Consider the following 26186-nt stretch of genomic DNA (forward strand, 5'->3'; position numbering starts at 1 on the left):
CATGTGGTGGGTGAACACCATTAATGGGGAAGGATGTTTGGAAATTGCAAGCCCATGAGCCCACAGATGGCAACAGTGGAACTGAGATACCCACCCATGGGCAGTCACCACTGCACCTTCACAGCCCAGAGGGTGGCTGTGCTGGGGGCTGCGTAGGAGGGGCAGGCTCACCCATGAGTCACAGCACTCGTGCCTCAAGCTGGCATAGAGGATCAGCGACTGAACACTCGATCTCCCTATGCACCACAGCCCGGACCATTCGGAGGGTGATAGGTGGCCCTCCTCCGGCCATGCTTGCGGGGGGATGAGCCCCATCCCCTGCAGCGCTTCCACCCAAAGGTGGTACAGGACCAATGGAGGAGGAGGTCCCAGGCTGGGCACCGGACCTCCTGGTGCCAGGTGCCATCGTCAGCTGAGGTGGGACAGGTGGGTCCGCTGGGACCGGCCTTCCCATACGTTCTATGCTTAGGTGGATTTAATGACAATACCGGTTGGTAACAGCCATCAGCATTCCAAATTAGTTGTAACAGCATGCAGTAATATTCCCATTAACCCAACACACCAGAGTTACAACAGTTGAACAGCAAGCATAACACATGGATATATAGAACAACAGTGGACATTCCAACAGCATGCAGGATTGATTGGTGGCAACAGGCCACCAAGATTGTGGTATTTGAACAGGGCACATGCATCAAAGTAAATGCAGATATTTATAAACCAATAGGACATGTCCCAACAAATGTTATGAGATTAGACATACCCATTGAGGTGTGGAATTGCATTGTTCATGCACACACAGTAGGGTGTAAAAAGATACCTCCATTAACAACTTATATGTACTTATAGTTTACACTACATTCCTATTGACTGCAGGTATATATCCCCTACATGTATTATTGCCAAAACCTCCTGTCCTTCTCACTAGCTCGCTCATGGAACTCCCTACCCCCCTCCATTCGTACTACCACTAGCCTCTCATACTTTAAAAAACAACTTCATTGTCATCTAACATCAGCATGGCAATGCTCCTGCTCCCATCCCCCATAGCCTACTGTCCACTCTTCTTCTCTTCCCCTTCTTACATATCCCAGATAGACACTTCTAGCTTGCTTGTAGTATATAATTTCCCTACTTATACCCAACAATCTCCTAGCCTACTGCATATAACTTCCTATCAGCCTACTGCATCTAACTACCTATCAGCCTACTGCATCTAACTACCTAAAAAAAAAAAAAAAAAAAAAAAAAAAAAATTTTTACATTATTGCATGTATTACTTTTGATTCAAATATATTTGACATGATTATAACCTGAAATTGTATAATGTTTACTCTGTAATCATCAAGTAATCTATGTGTGGAACTTAATCTTTGTATAATCTGTATGTGGAGCTTTTCTCCCCAGGACTCCATTGAAAATGGGTTCCTTGGGCCCAATGGACTATCCTGGTTAAACAACTGCAAATAAATAAAATAAATAAAATAAATAAATTATTACACTAGGCAATGCCCGTTAAATTGTGAAATGGGTTTTTCTAGTTCCTTATATACCTGAACTGTATCTGACATACAAACTGTCCAGGATGCAGATGTTACTGCTACTTATTTATATATTTTATTTACATTTATATATCTACATATCTGGATGTGTTCAGGTGACATTATCAGTTATATTTTAACAGCCCCCCACATTTCTTGCAGCACACTGACATTTCTGGGGAACACAGTAACAAGCTACTCATGTGCCAGATTTACCTATGCATGCCAGCCATGAACCAACAGTTAAGGACTGTATATATGCTTAACAGCTACTGGCACTCCCTTCATCCACTTTCTATGGGCCTACCCAAGTGTGGGTTGACAGCACTTAATACAACAGTACTATTTCTATAATGCAAGAGTGCAACAAAATTTCGAAGAAAGTGACACAGACACACTCCAGGATTTATACCTTTATTAATTACATTACACACTTTTCTAGAGGCTCTCTCATTTATTGGATATTACAGTGCATGCAGACGACTTATTCAAGACATATTATACCTTTATTAGTGGGTTACAACACTCTTTTTCAGGCTCTATCACTTATTTTATATAACAATACATGCAGAGAAATTATTCAGGACTTATTATACCGTTATTAATGGGTCACAACATTCTTTTTCAGGCTCTCTCCTTTATTTTACATAACAGTACATGCAGAGAGGTTATTCAAGACTTAGTATACCTTTATTATTGGGCTACAACACTTTTTTTCAGGCTCTCTCACTTATTTTATATAACAATACATGCAGAGTAATTACTAACCTGCCTGGTGGCGCAGCCTTAGCAGCCTATCTGCATAGGCTTGCTGATTCGCAGCACGGACACCTGCAGCTGTGAAGTAAATGAAGTGATATTGAGACATATACCTCTCCATAATATCAACTACAATAGCAATCCTTACATACTTCATTCCATGGCTACCTACTCAGTAGTGGGGCATTTTGCATCCCACAGGCCTCCTGTATCCACTGGTTCAGTTGGTCCTGCTTGCGTCTCTTCAGGTCTGTGAAGTGGTGTCTTACCTGCTCACCAGTTGGAGGGATGCCTGTGGCACTGGTGAGATCATGTGTGAGACAGTTCCAGGCTTCCGCTTTGTATTCAGTGCCCTGGAACTGGCCCTGCAGGAGTCTGGCATCATGATTATGGACGAGGAGCCAAACCATCACTTTTGACTCCTCAATGCCCCACCATTGCACTCGAAAGTGAGAGCCCTCTCCAACACCAGCCATGCTGCCTGCAGATGGGAGCTACAACCAGTTATGGCAAGTATTCCCGCCTATAGAGCTTAAATAAGCCTCATTTCCCGCACTTATTTGTGATTGGCCAGTTTTGAAAATTCTCAGCTGAGAGCACACCTGCTTAGCACTGGGTAAACGTTCATTAATATGTATGTGTGTGTTGACAGTGCATGAGTATCAAAAGCTGTCATGGCTTAGTGGTTCAGTACTGTGATTATGGTGCACAGTATCTCGGGTTCGAGGCCTGTCATTGCTTTTTATTTTACTACTGGCCTGACTGGCTAGGAGGTGTGGCTGTATTTAGCTGACTTTGCTCAACTTTGCCCAACATTGCCCGACGTTGCCCGACGTTGCCCGACGTTGCGCTAATTAGCACGGTGCACAGCTTCACACAAACATGTTTTGTTTGCGCTAGTTGGCGTGATGCACAGCTTTGCGCAAATACATTGCACTAGTTAAAGCAGTGCTAAGCTATGAGCAATGATACTTAAATGTGCTTAATACTGGTAAACTTTGCTTAGCAGTTCTTCACATTGCTTAAGATACGTTACTTATGCATTCATCAGTATGCATAACCAATTCACCTTCTTATATATGCATTAAATATTGTTCACTACTACATAGGCCATTTCAGTGCTTTTTACTAAATTTTAAAAGATAAATGTCAGGAATTATTTTTCTGTACAGATTTCATACAGAAAATAGAAAAGGGAGTGGAGGGACTCGAACCGGGAATGCCGCCTCTTTGTGCGAAGGCTCTACCACTACGCTATTGCTATTTAGCTTAATTTGCATATAGGTGTCTTATTATCCTCTTCGATGCCTAAACTGCTAACTGTAGCAAAGCAATGGGCAAACCCATGGAAACACGAGCAAATACGGGCAGCTATTTTGGGAATAATAAAAAAAAAATACATTTTATATTTGTACAGGGATTTTGAATGTGGGGGAGTGTAGTGTTGTGTATGTACACATTTGAGCAGACTCGCTCATGTCATTTACATTTGACTATTGTGGGACTTGCAGGGGCGTGGATTTTTGGACTGCTTGGCAGTCTGACACGCCCCCTGCACTCGTGCATGCTCCGTGTTAGCCTTAGAGTTGAGTCAGCGCACCCTCATGAATATGCATGGCTCACTGACGTCATCCTCTTGGGCTGCAGTTTCCGTGTAAGACTTATTTAGTCTTACACGGAGGATTACTGAATCCCGGGATGGTCTTTGAAATTTTGGAAACTTTGCTACATTTTGTTTAATTGTTATGTTTTCCATGCTTCATCACTATCCTGCATTATTATTTTTATGGGGTGGGTATTGCAGATAGCCAGGGAATAGTGTCTTGTTTGACCCTTTTTCTGCACATGGGTGAAAAGATTTTTTTGAACATTGAGGAAGGTAATATTAAATAGGTGGACTGAGTCATGTAGGGGAAAAGTTTTGAGAGTACTCCAGTTTATAGAAGTAAGAGTAGTTAAGAAAGTTTCTTTAGTAAAGTTTGCTAGATTTAATTTGTTTTTAAAATTATATTTCTTGGGTTGATGAGTTGTGTGTCTAAGGGCAAAGATCGGATGATCACTAAATTTATCTGGCAAGTTACCTGAAGATGAAATGTTATCAGGTTTGTTTGTTAGAAGCCAGTCTAGTGTTGATTTTTTTCCTGTCTTGTTGAGCCTGGTTGCGCTATGAATATGTGAGTAACTTCAAGTTTAGTGACACTGAAGGAGAGTCAGAGTTGAGAGACACAATCTCTGTTTAAGGTACCCCAAATTATTATTTTGTGGTGAATATTTCATGTAGTCGAGGAGAGGGAAATTTTCTGTGTCCATGTTAATACAATGTGGGATATATGGAACAATGATTCAGAGGCTTTTCCAGTCATTTATTCTGAGGTTAGGGATGAATATCTTGGTATTATTGAAGGTGGGGCTAGTATTTTGGTAGAGAGAGATTTCCAGGGTGTTAGAATACATTATAACTATACTACCCACCTTTTTTGCTTTTCAGTCAAGTCTATATATGGTATAACCTGTTGAAGTGATTTCTTCATCTTTGATGCTTGGCTTCAGCCATATAATTATAATTCTTTGGAGCTATCATGTTAACACAATGTACTGAAACTTGCATTTATTGTCTAGCAATGTAATATGAATGAAATTTCAGAAAACATGTTTTATAGTTTCATTTTAATATATACCTTCAAGTGACACATTTGATATTTGATAAGTTCTGACTCTAAAGTGACAAATGGCTTTGCCTTTTGTATTTGATTTCTTTGTTGTTCTAATAAATTTCCATCTTAATATAATAACTCACATATGGTGTGTAAAGAATATTACACTGATGCAATTTGATGAGATGGTGGTTAATATTTCAGAAACAAAGCAGCTGATAATTGTATTGTATCATCAACTAACAGAATGAAACAAGTGACAACTGAAATGAGTAATAACATTTTTATTTATATGCTGCTCTGAGGTATTGCAGAATCCAAGGTTAGATTTTTGAGTCTTTGCATTGGGTTTTATCATACCCTGCCTCAACTGTAAAGCCCCCCCAAAGGACAAAAAAGCATTTTTCTACTAATCTTTATATACCGAATTAGGTTTTACTGGATAGTGATGAAGTCACAGCAGGTAGATTTATGTATCTGTACATAAGCCATAGATTTATGTATCTGTACATAAGCCATAGATTTATGTATCTGTACATAAGCAGTAGATTTATGTATCTGTACATAAGCAGTAGATTTATGTATCTGTACATAAGCCATAGATTTATGTATCTGTACATAAGCAGTAGATTTATGTATCTGTACATAAGCCGTAGATTTATGTATCTGTACATAAGCAGTAGATTTATGTATTATGTATCTGTACATAAGCCATAGATTTATGTATCTGTACATAAGCCGTAGATTTATGTATCTGTACATAAGCCGTAGATTTATGTATCTGTACATAAGCCGTAGATTTATGTATCTGTACATAAGCAGTAGATTTATGTATCTGTACATAAGCAGTAGATTTATGTATCTGTACATAAGCCATAGATTTATGTATCTGTACATAAGCAGTAGATTTATGTATCTGTACATAAGCCGTAGATTTATGTATCTGTACATATGCCGTAGATTTATGTATCTGTACATAAGCCATAGATTTATGTATCTGCACATAAGCAGTAGATTTATGTATCTGTACATAAGCAGTAGATTTATGTATCTGTACATAAGCAGTAGATTTATGTATCTGTACATAAGCAGTAGATTTATGTATCTGTACATAAGCCGTAGATTTATGTATCTGTACATAAGCCGTAGGTTGCCAGTCTTTCTCCTTCTCCTTACTAAAATGTTTTGCAGTAAGGCAAAGATGCATCGATGTGTGTGTGCACGCACGCATTTGCAGAACATAAATGAATTTTTGTCTGAATTCCTCAATCTGTGTTTTCCATGCTGGTGTCATTTGTTGCATCACTCTACTTAATGTGTTCCGGCATTTTGTATCTGAAGAAAAAAAATAATACGGTTGGTTTTTTTTGTTATTTTATTGCTTAGAGCAATGGGTGGGCATGCAACTTAATATTTCTATAGAAAAACAAGGCAGTCAAAAAACATGCCAGCAACCCCCTACCCCCACACAACAAGGATAAAAAGCAAAACATACATAATTGACCTAATAATTAAACATAACTGACTTAATAATTAAACAGAAAAATCTTGAAATAATGAGACTTATTTTGTAATATTTTATCATTTCCTCTGCACATATAGGTTTGATTCAGTTCCATTCATCGAAACACTGGCAGCAGTTTTTGCCACCCTGGAAATTAACAACAATCCTTCGTTGCTGCAGAATGCCACACTGGGCTTTGAAATCATGGACTCCTGCTACTCAGAACCCTTTGCTGTTCATAGTGCTTTGCAGTTGTTGTCAGGAGGAAAGAAGCTCGTTCCCAATTATGGCTGTGAAAAATCCATGAAACTGCCTGGCATCATAGGAGAAAGCTTTTCATCAATGACACTACCAATTGCAAGGATACTGGGCCTCTATAGGTTTCCTCAGGTGAGTAACTATGTATGTGGTTCCCAATTGCTAGGATACTGGGCCTCTATAGGTTTCCCCAGGTGAGTAACTACATATGTGGTAATGTTGAATATATTTATTTTGAGCCATGCTGGTGTACAATAATTTCATATCTGTCATCTCTGGCACTGTAGATGAGTCTAGATTTTTGAGTCATTAGACAGTATCTTATCATAATGATTAATGCCTACTGCCACTGTAAACCCTTTACTACATTGAACTGCCTCATGATGAAATAACTTTTTCTAAAGTTCACTTTTTGAGGGATGGCAGAATGGCTTAGCAATTAGAACTGCTACTTCACTGTTCTTGCATCTCTGGTTCAATACAAGTTTCATGTGTCTATTTTTAGGATGTGCATGTCCTTCCTTTGACCATGCAATTATTGCAGGGCTCTCTGGTTTATTCCCATATACCAAGTGCTTCCTAAATGATTAATTTTCAGTCTTAAAATACCCCTGGGTGAGTGTGAGGTGTATACTTAAATGTATATGTATGGTTTGGGCAATGGGCTTGTCCATGACTGATTCTCCAACTTATGCCTATTGAGTGTCAGAATATCTTTCTCTTCAATGTACAAAATTAGGGTAAAGTTGATCATACAAAGGCAATGAAGAAACAGTTTTAATGAGATATTACACTAGAACTCAGACTACTAATATATGGGGAAGAAGGTTATGCAAGTGACACTTGTTGTTGCTGAATGTTGACTAACCTTGTGTGCAGTTTGGGAAATGTGAACGCATGAGGCAGCATATACCATTTAAGGTTACACTTTTCAGATATTAAATCATGTTGTGAGATAATTTTACAACTTATATTACGGTTCATGCATTATACATTTTTCAATTCTTTGGTGGTAAAATAACCATGCTCAACTTGTTAAAATGTTAAAGTGATCTCTGCCTTTTGTATGCAGATTGGCAAAACAATGATACAGTTTAATGTTTGAATAATTTGTTCTTCTCATTTTTTTTAACATAAATGCAACTATATATGTGTGAAAAAGTTTTTTTGCATGAATTAAATTCTAATGTTTTTTTTAATTATTAAATTCCAATGCATTCTGTGTTAATTTACACATTTATTCATTTATATTTACTTGCACTATAAAGACCTCTTGTTGTAGCTCGAGCATGCTAATGTGGTTTAGTTTGCCATATTGTACTCCAGATCTAGTATTTGAACACAATCCTTTGTAGATGAAACGGTGTGTTATAACGATTCTGCTTATTCCTCTAATTTCCACCAAATTATTTTCATAGCAGTTTTATTGTTTGTCTGAAAAAAGTTTCATTGCAATAAATTAGGATTTGAAACATTATATAAATTCTTTTCTTAAAACATTAATCCATTAATCAAGCCTTCTATAGCCATGATTGAGAATGGTTGATTGTGCTTAATAAGCTTCTTAGCATGGTAAATTGGGTATCATACTCTTTTCATGAAGTGTGTCAATCTGAAAGATCAGGGGGGATAAAGCATATCACTCAAACAGAGCCCAGTTTATTAGTCCTCCATGTATTCATTAATTCATTTAATACAGTAAATATTTACAATTCTTAAAAGTTAACAATTTAATTCATAAGTTTTTTGATATTTAATTATATTTATTAAATAATTTCAAAGCATATGGCACTTTAAGAAAATTATGTTTATTTTATTAATGCATTGCACATGCTAAAATTAATTCTGATGAAGTCCATGGTAATACTATTAACTTGGTGAAAGAAATTAAATGAAATTCAAACTGTGTGTGTTTTTTTTATTTAAAGTTTATATATCGTACACTTTTGCTTGACTGGTGCTTGGTTTCAGCATCCACATTACAAATTGTGCTGCTTTGGTGGTTATTCTAAAAACATACCTAAAATGTAAGCTGCTAAATACAAATAAAAAAAGAGAAAACAAAACCCTTCTTTAGATCTAACAGGTGCTATCCTGTCTAGTACAAGCTAACCTACTCTACACTATAACCCTACCAACAAAACAAGATGTACCTCACAAGCATGCACAGTAAAATAAGTGCCCACAAATGTTCTTTAATGAATGTTACTAAAACATAGAGTCCCTACAAGGGGAATAGATAACATTGGTAGAACCTGATGAGCTTTATATACATTCATCATAAACAACACTTTAAAAAATTAGACCTTGGTTAAAAAAACAGATATTATATCATCAAACAATACAATTATTTGACACATGTAAATATATAAATGAAAAAAACTTGGTTAACAACCTGAAAAAAACTGGTTAATAGGTATATTAATTTCAGACTGTAGTATACAAGTATGTATGGGTAATATGCCTAAGAGTGATGCTTTCATTCTGTCATTTCTAGGCATCCTTATATTTGGAATCAAAACCTTTCAAGTAGGAAATCAAATGACAGAAAACTACATGTGCTGATGTGTGGGTGTTAATGATTGTAATATATTGTCCTGTATCCCATATGCCTGACCACTCACCGACTCCGTCTAAGCCCAGAAGAGATAGCAATTGTCATATTTGGGTTGGAAAGAATAACATCAACGTTCATGCCTTTAAACTAAGAAGGAAAGGGCCATCTCACAGAGGCCGAAGGGCAGGTACACAGTAGAAAGAATTAAAATGGAACACAAAAGACAGAGGAACAAACTAGATTGTGCCACGGTGAGAATTACAGTAAGGTAAAGTCTAACAACAGAAAAGTAAAGATGATGGTTTGGGATATCATGGAGTATATAATGAGCAAGGGGCACTGGGAAAAACTGGGGGAGTGAACAAACAAATGGTCCCTTAAACTATAAACTGTTAATAATATTAAGGACAAGAATTAAGTAACATCCAATGGAATAGTCCATCCTTCTGTCTAGAAATCATCTGGAGCCTACATTTGTCCTAGATACAACATCACATAAGTCCTTCAATGTCTTAATATGCCTTCCATTATATCTTCAGATCTCAACTGTCTGAACTGTCTTTTTGTCTTTCTATTACCATCAAATATTTGTAATGTATTGTTTAACCATAGACTGGACTTGGGTAATTATGTGAAAACCGTATTCATGAAAAAAAAAAAACTGCTTCATTCTCTAGAGCTGTGTCGAAAATTACTCTATTCCTAGGTGTATTGGCATGCTTATCTATAGCACGGGCAGCAGCTTTGTACATTAATACAAAAGCAGTTGCCTGTCAGGTACATTACTGCTAACACAGTTAAACATTAAAACATTTCTAATACACTGCCATGACATTTATCAGAGCCTTTTCCAGTTACTGCATAAGAATTTGAACCCAGTGGTATACTCACTTCACATCTTTCAGCCAGAAAGTTATATTCCTGCACCTTTGTGTTTAAGTCACTTTTAATATTTCCAAACCTGAATACTAATTCAAAAACATGCTCATCTTTCAACAAAGAATGCAGAATCTCAGTTCTCACAGCCTCCATTATATCAGCATGGGAAATACCATTATCTTTGACAACTTACAAATGCTTCAAATGTGGATTAGACACATCCCTTACTGACAGCTCATTCATGCTATATTCCAAACTGAGTTAAGACTTTCCAAAGAAATTTCTGCTTCATCTATTCCATAAGAATTAAGGTTTGTGTTAAAATTGCTGATAGTAACTTTATTTCCCCCATCACAGTACTATTTTGCTGGATAAGGGCAGTGTCCTGATGATATTTCCCCTACTCTGTATGAATGCTACCTTCAATCTCCCCTAAGGATAAGCCATAAACCTAGTGGGATTAAACTAGTCAGCAAGATAATTTATGTATGCACACATAAACTATCAAACAAGGTCAAGGTCAGCAGCTAGCATGGCTACATGACCAGACGAACTGTCAGACCAATGAGATCCCGGTTGCAAAGAAGTTGCTAACTGTATAATTGTAGATGTGGTCTATCTGAACTTTGTCAAAACTCTGACTCATTCTGGCACAGGAGACCATTAGGTAAACTGGCAGGGATGTAGGCAGAATCACTACAAAAGAACATGATTAAGAAATAAGACACAACATATGACTCATCTCTCAGATACCCATACTCTTCAGCACTCTTCCTAAATTAAGGATTCATCCTTGAAAAGCACAGTGTACCTCATCTTGCCTCACATGGTTAAAATATATATATACATGTACACACACACACACACACACACACACACACACACACTCAAACAAACACACACACACACACACACACACACACACACACACACACACACACACACACACACATATATATATATATATATATATATATATATATATATATATATATATATATATATATATATATATATATATATATATATATATATATAGTCGTGTAGTTACATATTCTATTATGTACAACAAAATTGTGTATGTGCAGATTATTATCTTCTGTTAAACTCTGATAAACTGAATACCTTGCTATGTATCCAAGTCTTTCATAACATATAGCCATATATTGTCAGTGTTACTTCTGATTACCATGCTGTTACTCCTGTATACTGTTATATGCTGTAATTAACTTTCTAAACAAATTATTATCATGTATATTGTTTTTGGAGCTTTTCTCCCCGGACCTCCACTGAAAATGGACTCACACCACCCCTGTAGACTTTCCTGGTTAACAAAAGCAAATAAATAAATAAAATAAAATGATAAAAGAGACAGAGAATGTCTGAAATAAGGAAATTGAATAGTATAGCTTCAAAGGTCATTTCCTGGTTCAGTATTGCTCAGTGTGTTCATTTTAAGTATATTTTCAGAACTGGGAACAAGAAGACCTTCTTTCTTGATTACACAAAATTAAAGGAAACAGTAGAAGATAGAGAGAAGCATCTAAGGAAGGGTTTAGAAAACCTGAACTCATTTGTCAGCACAAAATCAGGCAATGATCATTTCCACAGAGGGAGCAGGAATAACATTGCTCGATTAAAGAATTTTGTAATGACAAATGTGTACTGGCCCCCTGTCTCTATTTGTGGATTGTGGTTGATTTTTTGGCTGTGCATCAGTTTCATACTTGCATGACTTTGGATACAGTGTAGAAAACCTGACCAACTGGACTGAAAGGTAGTAGTTAAGGTCCATTACAGGAAATGCCAAGTACTGCACCTAGGTCACAGTACTCTGGTGTGAAATATCAGCCGGGGCAGTGAGAATGATTGCAGTTGGTCAGACATGCACAGGACACTAGCAGCAGAGTAGCAGGCAATGATAGCTCCCAACAGAATGCTGGGGTGATTCCCCAGGGGGATAAACCCCAGAAGCCAACTAGGAAAGTTTCTGCTATATAGGATTCTGTGCAGGTTACATATTGAGTACCATGTTAAATCCTGAAGTATGTATAACAAGAACAATGTCAAATTGTTGGAAGAAGCCCAGAGGAAAACCATCCCAACAATGCATGATGAAATGTATGGAAAAGGATATGACAAGAACCTAATGGAACTGTAAGAAAATTATTTTTCTTTCTGACCAAAAGATATAGTTGGAACATAAGAAGTGTGTACAAGCTCACGCCAGGAGACATGAAACAGTAGTCCTGGACAGGAGCACCAAAGTTCTTTGTTTGAAGTGGGGGCATAGGCAGCAGACTGGAGTGGTTACAATCAAATGTATCTTATACTCTAACTTGATCCCAGTTTGCTCTAAGACTACAGCAGTATCATACTGTTCTTTACCATGCTAAAGACATTTTGTAGAATTTCCTGCCCTGTAATCTAAAAGTCAACCCTTTCCTTGGCCACCCATGTTTACTTTAATTTTTTTTTTTTTTTTTTCCAATTCCTTTTTATTAGGGTTATATCAAAACAAAATGAAAACAGGAAAACGATTTAACAAAGAATAAACAATACCACACAACATACAGACCTACAAACATAAAACCTATATACAGTAATAACCTATATACAATTCTCATCTATATCAAACTATGCAGCATACAGAGTTATGACTTACAATCATACCAGAATGTGTTCAGATATCAGTTTCCAAGTGTCCTTCTGGGTCCTTTTATTCCTCATGGAATACCATAAATATTTATGTGCCAAAAGCTGTTTACTAGCTGTTTGCTTGAAACCATCCCATGTCATTATGAACCTGTCTTTCCAATTTAGTGTAATGTAATATTTTATTAGCATAAATGTTGTTACTAGGATGTGCAAGTGATTATTCTTCATTCCTATAGGAGGTATGTGTAGGAGAGCAAATTTCCAGGATAAGGTTGATTTTTCATATCCCATTTTCTCTAATTTGACTCTTAAGGCACACCAGAGTTTGTATGTACATTTACAACTCCAAAATATATGTATAATATCAGCTTCTTTGGAGGGGCAGAATTGGCTAAAGGGTGGGAGTTCTTTGTACATTTTATTTAATATTGAGGGTGTAAAATATGCATTGTTTAGGATCATAAGTTGAGTATTTTTGAGCTTCTGAAAGAGAATGTCTTTGGAGAATTTGTGAATTGCCTGTGCAATTATATTGGAGGTAATTGTAGGATCTTGTTTTGTCCAGTAATTGGAATGAATGGCTTCTTTTGTGTGTCTAAGTGAGATAATGAATTTATAGGCATTTGAAATCATTTTTTTTCTGAGTCATTATATCCCACAGCATTCTACATGTAGCTATCTGTTGGTCTGGGATGTCAGTATCCTTCCAAAATCTGTAACATAATTCTTTCAGTTGTCTTACCATAATTGTATATTTAGACGGGAGATTAAGTTTGTTTCTAATATTAGTTATAGATTCCTGCCTAAGTAGATAAATGTCTATAACTGTTTTTTCTTTCAATAGTGGGTATGAATTCAGGTCAATCATCTTTTCATTTAGTTGAATATTGGGATTAAGTTGTAAAGGTTGGAAAGTATGAAAAGCAGTTAGTAGATTTAGTGATTTGAAGAGATTTTGTGTTATTTTAATTTGTTCCCATAAGTCGTTTTGTAATTTGTATCTTCTTCTGGACATTCCCTTTAGAAATGGGAGGGCCTTGGGATTAAATTGTAATGTTTTAACATAGTTGTGATATAATTTCATCCAAGTTGGGCACCACATATTGGTTTTTTCCCTGTAATTTGCAATATTGATTAATCTACTACCTTTGGTAATTTCATAATACAGTTTAAAGTCAGGCAAGCCCACCCCCCCCCTTTGTCCTTTGGATATATAAGTTTTTGATAACTTATCCTGCTAGGTCTTGGATGCCAGACGAATTTTGAGAGGGTTGATTGAATGTTAATAAAAACTTTATTGTGTATCAGTGTATTGGTTGCGTTAAATATAAAAAGTATTCTGGGGAGGATATTCATTTTAATGATGGCTACTGTAGAGAGAAGGGGGAGTTTCAATTGTGACCATCTTACCAAGTCTTTTTGTATGGTGTCCCATGTTTTAATCACATTGTCCTGATAGTAATTATGTGCATTGGTATAGAATGCTATTCCTAGGTATTGTATGTGGTCACTGACTTTAATATTAGGTACAGTACCTACAGTTGGGTATTGTGCATAGTTATTAATCAGGAATATTGTTGTCTTATCCAAGTTTACCTTATAGTTCGCGAATTTAGAAAATATTTCTATTGAGTTATTGATTTTGAAAAGATCTGTGTTGGGAAGAGAATAATATATATTTAAGTCATCTGCGTACGCTGACAGTGAAATCTCAGTGTTAAAAAGGACCGGTATATTATGATATGTTCTTTGTTTTATTAGTAAAAATAAGGGCTCAATATATAGATTGAATAGAAAAGGTGATAAGGGGCAGCCTTGTCTAATCCCATTGTTAATTTTTATTTTTTGGGAGCTAAGTTTGTTAATTTGTAGAGTGGTATATGCTTTGTTGTGTAAAGTGTTTATATAGTGAATAAACTGTGTAGGAAAGTTAAATTTTTGCAGAATCAAGGTCAGAAATGACTTATTGATTCTATCAAATGCTTTAGAAGCATCTATAGCTAAGGTGTAGATAGGTGTTTGTTTCATTAGGGATAAAGATATCATTGCTTCAAGAGTTAGAGTTTGATCGACTGTTTGCCTCTGATTGATAAACCCGGATTGTTCTGGGGAAATAATTTTTGTAATTATTGTCTTAGTTCTGTTAGCCAAAATTGCTGCCATAATTCTCATATCCAAATTAATAATAGAAATGGGCCTATAATTATTAGGGTTAATTAGTGTTCTTGTTAGGTTTAGGTATTAATATGGTTCTGGATGCATTTAGGTGCGGATCAGAAATACCCTCTTGTATTATGTGATTATATAGGTGATGTAGTATGATCGACATCTTAGAACTAAAGCATTTGTAGAACTCAGCTGAGAAACCATCAGGACCCGGTGCCTTATTATTTTTGAGGTTATTAATTGTTGTTTTGATGTCCACTTGTGTAAGTTCAGCTGATAAAGAAGTTTATTGTTGTACCTCTAATCTGGGAAAGTTTAATCCATCAATGAATAGAAGTAAATCCTGTTCATTGAATGTTTTGGAGGTAGGGTTGTACACTTCTTCATATATTCTCTCGAAGACCGTAATTATATCTTGTGGGTTAGAATAACTGTTTTGCTGAAAAATAAGTTCCGAGATATGTGGATTAGGTTTATGTTGATTCAACAGCCTTGCCAAGAATCTAGAGGGGAGTTGGGCCCACTGTGAGTAATTGGCTAGGTTTTTTATTTCTTGAAATGATAGGTTTCTTCTTACATCCTTAATTTTACAGTCCATACAATTCATAAGCATGGTGCACAATTACAGTTCCATCGGGATGTTTTCATCTCAACATAAAATCAGTAACTTAATCTAATACCTGTATTAACAGGCCATTTTTGCAGTGTTTAACAACACATTTTAATACTTTCCATTTATACATTCCATCATCTCCCATAGCAACCCATAAACATTTCTCCACATTTTATACAAATTTTTATAGTGAAGATGCTTTATTATTTGTACCTAATCATTGTTTGCTTGCTAACTTTTTAATACCTGGTTCTCCTTTTTCTCCTTGAAGCTAGTCTGACAATCCTTTTATCGCTTGTTACCAGAATTACTTGCTATTGCCCACCTAGCTTCCTAACTAGTTCCTCCACATTCCAGTTAATTTCTTCTGTGGGATTTCCCTCATTTCCTCATTTTACCTATTCTGACTCATTTATTACCTGCCTCAGAATTCCCTTTTTCCACTCGTCAATAGTATCTACTTGCAATATCTTTTGCTTTTGTCTATGCTTTTCACTTGTTATTTATCCACTTTCCTTTCCCAGGGTTTCTATTTGTTGTTATGTATCTTACTAAATCTGGAGCTTATTGCTCTCCTTTCTATATCTTTTAGATCCTGCATACTTTTCCTAACCTCTTAGATCTTTATCTCATGATTTGTTTTTAAATGCCTAAATATCCCCTTTTCTCTACCAATAGGGTTGTCACCTTTCATTATGGCTAAAACCGGATAAGGCCACACGCCTTGTGTCACCAGTATCCACGCCCACCCCTGCCCTTACTCCCACTCTTACTCCGCCCATTTTGTGATGACACTGTGACACCATCAGGCAGGGAACACCCTCTATTTCCATCCCTAATTCCTGCTTGCGGCTGATTTACTGTCAGCCGATTTACGAACTCTGATAGTCTGTCTCCTTTTTTGAAACAGAATACTGGAGTTTGTACAGTGTGTTTTGGACTATCAGAGAATCAATTTGATTTCCGGATAGTCCGGGAAAAAACAGAGGGGTGGCAATGCTATCTACTAATAATTTTGTTATTAATAACTTCATCTAGCTATTTATTTTCTTCATCTGCCCACCCCAACTTAAGACTAAGTCTATCTCCCTCAGTTCTCACTGCCTATCTAGAATCTTTTTGAATTAGTTCTATCTGTTTTAAACTTACCTAATTTACTGCATGTCCAAACATATGGCTCCACTTCACTTTTTTGTGCAGCTTGCATCTCCAACACATTTCTTTTAGCTGTGGGAACATCTTATTTTATTTACCTCTGTTTGGTATATAAAAATACTTGTGAAAGTATTTGCAGGCAAACATTTTAAATGTATGCAGTCTTGTAGATCTTCTGGATGCCTGACATACTTCTGTCCATCTAGAATCCATTATCTCCTTTCCCATTTTCCCTCCATACCTTTACCTTTACTATACCTTCTTATGCATGCATTTTCCTCTAATCAGTCCTCTGTAAAGTCAACTTTATTAGCCCTTCATGTGTCCTTTCTTCTGTCCTTGTCTCTATCAACCTTTTGAACAACTCTAGTCACTTTCTGGCTTTCTTTTTGCCTCTTCTACTTGGTATCCCCCCTCAGATTTCATATGAGCCTCTATACCTGATTGTCTCATTCTACTGTATATTTTTCATGCAAAGATTCCCATTCTGTTTTCTTATCTCCTTGTCTTTCCATCTCCCAAAAATAAATGTTTCTTAGCCTTTCCTGTCATCACTTTGTTATGCTGATATTGATATGAAAGTTCTGCTTTGCCAATCCAATGGACCAGACTTGAAATAACCATATTCTATATTCTGTTCCTCTCAGGAACTCTGTTATATTTTCATATTTTCTCTCCAAACATTCAGCTCCCCCCCCCCTACACTCTGGTAACATCATCTCCTTCCATTTTGCTTTGGACTTTATATTCAACATACAAGCCTTAGCCGTGTTGGATTGAATTGTGCAGTCATATTTGGGAATGCCTCTTCCCCTCCTTTACTGAGACAGACCCCCAGATTCATTAAGCTCTAAATGGTGTGCAGGACTAGTTTAAGAGCACATCTAGGCAATTAGGCTGCCGTGTGATCCAGGAATGAGCCGTTGGCACGTGCATGTGAGCTCTTAAACTAATCCTGCACGGACCGAGTGCCTGTATGCAAATGAGGGTAATTTGCAATTCAGGAAGCTAGTAGTAGTCCGTGCATGACAAGTGTAGTCTGCAGAAATGTATTCGGTTAGTAACCAAGTACAGTTATGCAAACTACAAAACAGAGGCATGACAGCAGCAAATAAAGGGTGTATATCATGTGTATGGCATGCCAATGGCCAAATATATGGCCATTAGCATGGCAAAACATCCCAAAAAGAAAAAATAAAAGTTTAAAATCCGTGTCACCGATATTGACTGCATAAGCGTAATGCAGCAGCGTGCAAACACGATCGGCTCGAAAACAACAAAAGAAGTATGAAATAAACCTCCTAACCAAAATCAGTATTTTGCCATTATACGCAATGGCAGGCAGAAGACAACTATGCCAGTGAATAGTGGTTGCTAAGGGGGAAGGCTCAATGTGTGACATGTAACTATGCATTAGTAGGCAATCCTATGCAAATGAGGAGTATGATACTGAATCACATATATCCCTGCAGATTTAGCTTATACCCAAACGTCTATGAGCAGTAAAGCATGGATTAAGCCTAACAGCTAGATGACATCATAAAGGGGTGTGTCACATAAGTAGTAAGCTTATTGTAGCCCTTTGGTCCAGGTTTGCCTTCAGCTAAGCACAGCTAAGGTAGGGGGTGTGTCTAGAGCTGTCTCATCTCACACCAAGAAATCCACAGTGTACACAGGATAAGATGAGCCAAAATCTACTAAAAGATGCTGACATCACGTAAGCGGGTGTTCGCTGCATGCACCAGTTGTAAAAAAAAACAAAAATAAGATAAATAGCAACTCTGTGCACATCTGAGCACTGTGTTTGTGCGGCGCACCCCCAGGCCTAGACAGGAAGGCAATGGGAAAGGAAACCAACAGTAGGAAGGTAACCAAGGAGATGTAGCATAGCTGGCAGCTGAAATGTATCAGAATTAGCCAATTACACCCACAGCAGCCCAGCCCAGCACAGAACACTACTATAAACTATGCAAACTCCTTTCCCTCTAGTTTTCCCACAAACTCTACACTAACAGTGTATACAAGCGGGGAAATTTTAACAAACAAAAGCAACAAAATGATAGGGGCTGCATTTGCTCTTATAAATCAAAATGTGGAAGAGGCTGAGGGTGGTGAGGATGATGATGCTGTCAACCAACCCACAGTGAGGAGACGGAGAAGAGTGTTCAGACCCAGGGTAACCTACCAGGGACTACATGAGCTGGAGATAGTGGAGCACTATAGAGTGCACAGAGACCTCCTACAGCAAATTGTTGAGCTGCGGCGGCCACACCTCACACCCAGAACCAACAGAGGGGAACCCATTCCAGTGGATACTAAGGTATGTCTAGGGCTAAGATTACTAGCCACATGTACCTTCCAAAGGCCAACTGAGGATATCATGGGGATCTCACAAGCATCAGCATCCAGGGTATTCCACCAGTTCCTGGATGCCATGTCAGCACATGCCAGTGAGCACATAACCTTCCCCACCAGTTTTGAGATGTTATCCAGCAATATGCATCTCTTCCATCAAATAGCAGAATACCCTGAGGTAGTGGCTGCCATAGATTGCATGCACATATGCATCAAAATATCACCCAGTGAACAGGGTAGGTCCTACATCAACCACAAGGGTTTCCCCTCCATCAACTGCCAGGTTGTGTGCAATGCCCAGGGCATTATACTGTGTGTGTGTGTGTGTGTGTGTGTGTGTGTGTGTGTGTGTGTGTGTGTGTGTGTGTGTGTGTGTGTGTGCTGGCTGCCATGGAAGCTATCATGACTCCCACATCTGGCTATACCAGAAATTTGCCAATGGGGACATCCCTGTCGGTCAGCTAGTGGGGGATGCTGGTTACTCACTGGCCACGGCTAATGACACCCATCAGAAATGTACACACACCTGAACATCAACTCCATAATGAGGCACATGCACAGACAAGAATCATAATTGTGCATGTGTTTGGGATGCTCAAGTCATGATTCCAGTGTCTGAACATGTCCGGTGGAGCCTTGCAGTACTCACCAGCTACATCTACCCAGATTGTCATGGTATGTGCCATGCTACACAATATGATCCTATGGAAACAGCTGCAATAGGATCAGCACAGGGCAGGGCCACACAGCCCCCCACCATTGCCAAGGCTAGCACAAGCACAGAGTGACTCAGAGGAGGAACAACCTGAGCCTGCACCTGTAGGCAGAAGAAGGCATGCACAGTATGCCCTGGCTTTGGCAAAGAGGCAACACATTGCACATTAACTGGCACAGTAGGAACCAGGGGAATGGAAACTCTCTCTGACTTGCACATACAATAAAAGTGATGCCAAAAATAACATTACATGTGCTTTACCATCTATAAGGAGTGTATCATGTGCATCTGACATAGTCAGCCCTCCAGCACCATCCTCAATACTGGCACAGTCACAAGGTAAGTCACTCTTCTGAACAAATGCTGAATGGAGTAGTATGTGTAGTTACTTGTATCTGTGGTATGGATGTGGTCACACAGGGGGATTTGGTGGCTAAATGGGATGCCAGCAGATAGTAGACACCTTTAGTGGTAGAAGGAGATGTGTAACAAATGCCGATGTCACCATAGTCGCCAGTACTAGACATGGTGACAAAACCCACTGCAGGAAATTTGCCTGGACACATGGGTGTCCATATGACACACACATGACAGTTGGTGAGGCTCACATACCCAACAACAGTGTCAGCCAGCAGGACAGCTATAGACAAACACAAACAAAGACAGTGCTAAGGCCTCTGATTGATGGCTATAGAAAGGAACCCACCCCAGACATACACAGACAGACTACAAAAGGTCAGCCAGTGGGATGTCAGTACAGAAGTGTAGGAAATCAGAAACTGATATGTAGGTCAACCAGACAAATGAGCTGTACTACACTGATATGTCTCCAGTCAGCATGATAGGTTATGTTACAGAATGAAATGGATTAACTGACATACCACTACAGTCATATCAAATGTGTATGTCTGTCAGGTATACCCCCAACTCCTGTTATGAAATGTAGAAACAGTCAGGTGTGCCCCCCCAATCCTCTGCAGAAATGTAGTAACAGTCAGGGATGCCCACCCCCAATCCTATGTAGAAATGTAGTAATAGTCAGGGATGCCCACACCCATTCCCATGTAGAAATGTTGTAGCAGTCAGATATGCCCCCCCCATATTATGTAGACATGTAGCAATATGTATGTGTAGGTATAATACCAGTGGAGCACAGATGAACTGAGCTGGCCAAGGTGGCAGGTTAGATTGTAGCATTTGTACAATATGCAGGTATGCATGTGTTAGTATGGTGTGTGTTACATATTGTGTGAGAGTGGTCATTATGTATCCATGTTGAGCTGTAACCTGGTGGTCATTGCCCACAAGTGACAATGACATGGCCAAGTCCTGCCAAACACAGTGCCAAACACAATTATCCCCAGTATAACACATGGTAGCAGTAAGCAATTGTAAATGTATGCTGGTAATATGTGTCACCATCAGAAAGATGGACATGGAATGACTGTTGGGCCAGATATATAAGCAGTACACAGGTAAAGGTACCCCAGGCATACAGTATATATTGTGTAATTGTGAAATGGACACACCCTTGGAACTGTACATACAGGTATGCATCTCAGTGCCATGCATTGTAGTAGGGAATGCAGATGTTGTCTGGCTGAACACTTGCAGAACACAAAGGTGACAGGAACAATGTATTGGGAAATGGCTGATGTCCCTGCACAAGCCAGCATAAAAGCATGTCCCATGCACATCTGTGAGTCAGATGTCACCCAAACACCAACTACAGGTACCTCTCTGGTCGTATCCCTGTTGTTGGGAGGGGTACAATATGACCGCCACAAGTCTATGGCAATAGCAAAAGAATGCAGCATGCAGTGCAGCTGTCCCATGCTGGTGTGTCCCTAGCTGTAAGTAGCATCCTGCCACCATACACACCACCTGATCAATACTCATAGAAAGTATTAGCATGAACACCTAGCACACCTACCCTTACACCCCAGGGGAATATCCCCCTGTAGGGAAATTTTGGGGAAGAAAGGCCCCAAACAATCAACTCCCAAAACCAAAGCGGCCCGGGGAAAACCCCCAAAATCCCCCTCCCCAGGCATCGGGGCCAAAAAAGGCCCTGTGTTAAAAACCCGGGGTACCCCAAATGTATGAAAATGTATGGAAAAAATAACAAAATTAAACATCCCCCATGGAATATGCAAGGCCGGGGAAAAACCCAAAGTAACTTTCCCCCTTTTCCCACTGAAAAAAATAAGGGGTGGACCCCCAACCCCCCAAAACAGCCCTTTATGAGGTAAAACTCGGGAAAGTTTAAAAATTGAAAGCTTAAGTTTTTGGAAGAAGGAAAAGGAAAAATTAGAAGGGGGGGTTGGGCCCCGGGGCCAGCATGGAAAGGTGCAAGGTTACAAACCCCAGCCTTTTGCCCCCATCACCCGGGCTGCAAACCCAAAAGGGGTTTTGGTTGCCCATAAACTGGGAAAGCCTGCTTTCCCCCCTTGCCTGGGGTAACCTGTGGAAACTGTCCACCGGGAAAGGATTGAAGCAAAAAATAAGGAAAACTTTTCATGTCAATATTTACAAGTATTGGGCCCCGCCACACAACCAAGGTCAACTATACAAAAGACCCAAAGAAAAGAAAAATTTCTGCAGCCCTCCCAAATGGCAAAACTCCCAGGGAAAAAATTATTTGGGACCACAATACGGAACCACGGGGCATTCACCCGTTGGTTTCCCGGGACAAAAACTTGGAAAGGTCCCCCGGGGCAGTACTTAAACAAAAACCCCTTTCCCAAAAAAGGGGATAACATACAGCTGAATTTCTGCAACCCCCTTACATTCAAAGCAGCCAGGAAAATCACCATATATTTCAAGGACCCAAAAAATTCCCAAAAACCGATAAAGATTTGGAAACATTTTAAAAAAACCCTGTAAGGTGTAAGAACACCAAAGGTCCACGGATTTTAAATTACCGGGAAAAAGGACCACCATTCAAAAAACAAAAGGGGCAACGGGCTGCTCCAACAGAGAAAGAAGGGTAATTAGCAAAACATCCCGGGAAAGGGTATCCTGGGCCCTGTTTTCCCACTTAAACAAATGGCCCATCCCCAAACAAAAATGGCCCCATCCCCTATTGAAAAGGCGGTGTTCCCCCCTCATTTGAAATCATTTTTGGGGAAATTAAGGTCCCAAAATTTTCAAGGACAACAAACTTTAAAAATCCCAAAAAACGGGTTTCTTTTAAGAGGGTGGGGGGGGGGGAAGTGCAAAACCTTCCATCATGACCCTTTTAAACACCCAAAAGGGCCCCCAACCCAAAATTTGGATGTGAAAAATGTCATCAATTAAAAATTTCCATTTTGGGAAAGAATACCAGAACTGGGGGGTGCAATACTTGAAATGCTGTCAAGGATATACTAGAGTTGGTTTCACCCAACCGGGAAAAAGGGTTAATTGTGTGCCTTTTGTTTTAGGAGAAGGGGTTTTGGCCCTTTCACACACTGCCCCCAAATACCCAATTTTGGGCCCAAGGTGCTGATTCATAAATTTTGGAAATACCCCTTTTGGGGGAATTAAGGGTCCCAGTAATCTGAGTGGGCAAGTTAACTGGTAATGTTTGTATGATAAACTATTTAAATTAGGTGTTCAAATTCCCAGCCATGGAAGGGGGGAAAATTTGTGTTGTTTTTAAAATTTTGAGCAATGCTTTTGAGAAAAAGGCCACTGAAAACCCCAATTCCCAATTTTGGGCCCAGTGTGCTGATGTCTTTAAATTTTGGAAATACCCCTTTTGGGGGAAAAAAATTAGCCCGGGAATTTTCTGAGTTGGCAAATGCTTTATTTAACCGGGGTGTTTTTTTGTCATTTTATCAGTTATTTGGGGTGTTTTTAATTCCCAGCCCCAATTAATTTGGAATGTGTGTTGTATAAACTATGAAATCCTTTTGGGGAAAAAAAATTAACCAAGGGAAAGCAACCCCCAAAAATTTAATTTGGCCAGTTGGCATTTTTATTCCCAAATAAAACCTTTTGGGGGGGTACCCCAGTTCTGAGGGGAACATCCCTTTTAAGGGGGGTTTGTTTTTTCCTATTAGGTGGTTTCCCAAATTTCCCAAAAAGGCCAAAAATGGAAAGGGGGGTGGAAAATTGTGTGTTGGTTTTTTGGTGAAAAAATTTTTAAAACCCCAATTTCCCCCGGGCACTCAAACCCCAATTCCCAACTTTGGCATTCCCTATTTTCATTCCCCCAAATTGGAAATAAACCGGGGAAAAATTTGGGGCCCAGAAGGGAGGGGCCCCCCCTTTAAAACTCATAAATGGCCTTATTGGGGAAACTGTTATATTTTCCCCATTCCCGAACATATGGGGTTTTTGTTTTTATAAAAGGAAGTGAAACAATCCCCTTTTGGGGCCAATTCCCCAAGTCCACTGCAACCCCCACTTCAACTTTGGGAAAAAGGGCCCGGTTTGGTAAAACTATGAAAAAAATTTTGGGGGAAAAAATGGGGGCCCGGGTAACCCAATTTCCTAAAACTTAAGGGGCTTTTAATTTAATAACTATTTTAGGCATTGCCTTTTCCCAACCAGGGCCCAACCCCTAGTGTATGGGTGGTTCCAAAATTGTTTTGGGCATTGGAAAACCCCCGCCCCTGAACCTTGTTGGGGAGAAGGTATTTTTCCCCCCATTGGGTGCCATTGAAGCCAATTTCCCCCCAAAAGATGAACACAGAATCGGGTACTGGATTTTGGGGTGGAAAATATCCCCACATTAACCCCCATGGCCCTTGGGAACAAAGAAAACCCTAATTTCCCCAGATTTTCCCCAATGCCCTTAATCCAAAAATTCCCGGGAAACCCCCCTTTGGGGTTGCTTGGTCCCCTTCCAAATTTTTGACAAAAAGAAAGGGGAAGGGTGTTTTTAGGGGCCCTTCAAAGGGAAAGGGAAAACCCTGAATTCTTTTTACAATGGCCCCTTTTTGTGGAAAAAGTGCACCCTTATTTATGCCCCATTTAACCCTGGCAATGTTCCAGCAAATTGATCCCCCAAAGGAAAACCAGGGGCCATAAACCATGCCCTGAAATGGAAATCCCATACCCACGGGGTTTAACCCTGTACGGGTATTTGTGAAAAAATGCATTTTTAACCCCCCCCCTTCTTTGAGCATTTCCTGGCTAACACCCGGGATTGGAACACCGGGTTGTTAAAAATGTTTTTGTAAAAAAAGGGGCCAGACACCGGTCCCCTCCCCAATTTCACCTATTACCTTTAATGGGGGGAAATGGGGAAACTTTCCCAACCAACCCCAGGGTAAAAAATACAATTGGAAACATCATGGGGTTTTTGGCCAACAGCACTGGGAAAACCAAATTTTTAAACCTAAGATGACTTGGGTTTCAAACAAATCCACTGTTGGGAAATAAAAAGACAATAAGGGCCCAAAAATGCAACCTTTGTAATTTTCCCTATCCCAAAGGGATCCCTTCCCCCCCCAAAGGTTTTTTTTTAGGCCATCGGGAAAGGGTAAACCATACACAAGGGAAAGAAAAAACCCCATTTTGGGGGAAACTGGGATGGTCTGTGTGGATTTTATTTCCCATCCACAAAAAACCCCCATTAGAACCCCCAGGCATACAAAAAAATTTGCAGTTTTTAAGGGTCAGCAGGGGTTACTTTTCCCCCTTCCCTTTAAATTAAAAGAAACCCCGGGGTTGGTGAATTTTGATTACCGCAACTGTATTGGGACAATGTTAAGGAATTTAAATTCATTCCCCTTTTCTAAACCGTGAAAGGGTGTGAGGTTCCCTGGGGAAGGGGTGGCTGTGGGGGAAATGACACCTGTTTTTGGGGACCCTGTGTGTTCCCAATTTCCCCAACCACTGTTGAAATGAAACCCACCAAGATATTTTTCCGGGGCCCACCTTGTCGGCAAATTGGCACAAAACGATTAATGTTTCCTACCCCCCTTCGGGGTTTTTGAAAACCCTGTAGGGGTAGGTTGTGAAAAAAAGGGGCTTAGGTTTTCCCCACCCCTTTCCCTTGACATTGCACTCCTTTTTCCCCCTCTTTGGGGTTTTTGGGGAACCCCCCTTTTTTACACCCCTTTTTTTTGTAAAGTACCCAGGGGTAAGTGGGGGGCCCTTTTCTGCAAAAATTTAAAACAGCCTCTCTAGGTTGGGAAGGTGGAAACTTGGAAACATTCCCATACCCCAATCAGGTAAAAACCCCCCCTTATTTGGGAAATAAACCGGGTGTTTCCAACAGTAAAACTGTAGAACCTAAAAGGGTTGTTTGGAAAAAATAAAAACAGATCAACATACCTTTTTCAATATATTTTTTTTATTTATAATTTTTTATTTATTTTTTTAAATTTTTTATCCCAAAAATTTCTTTAACAAAAATGTTTTACCCCTTACCAAACC

Source organism: Protopterus annectens, chromosome 7.part0 (genome assembly GCF_019279795.1).
Source record: "Protopterus annectens isolate FY-2018-M chromosome 7.part0, PAN1.0, whole genome shotgun sequence".
In the NCBI taxonomy this organism is placed as follows: Eukaryota; Metazoa; Chordata; order Ceratodontiformes; family Protopteridae; genus Protopterus; species Protopterus annectens.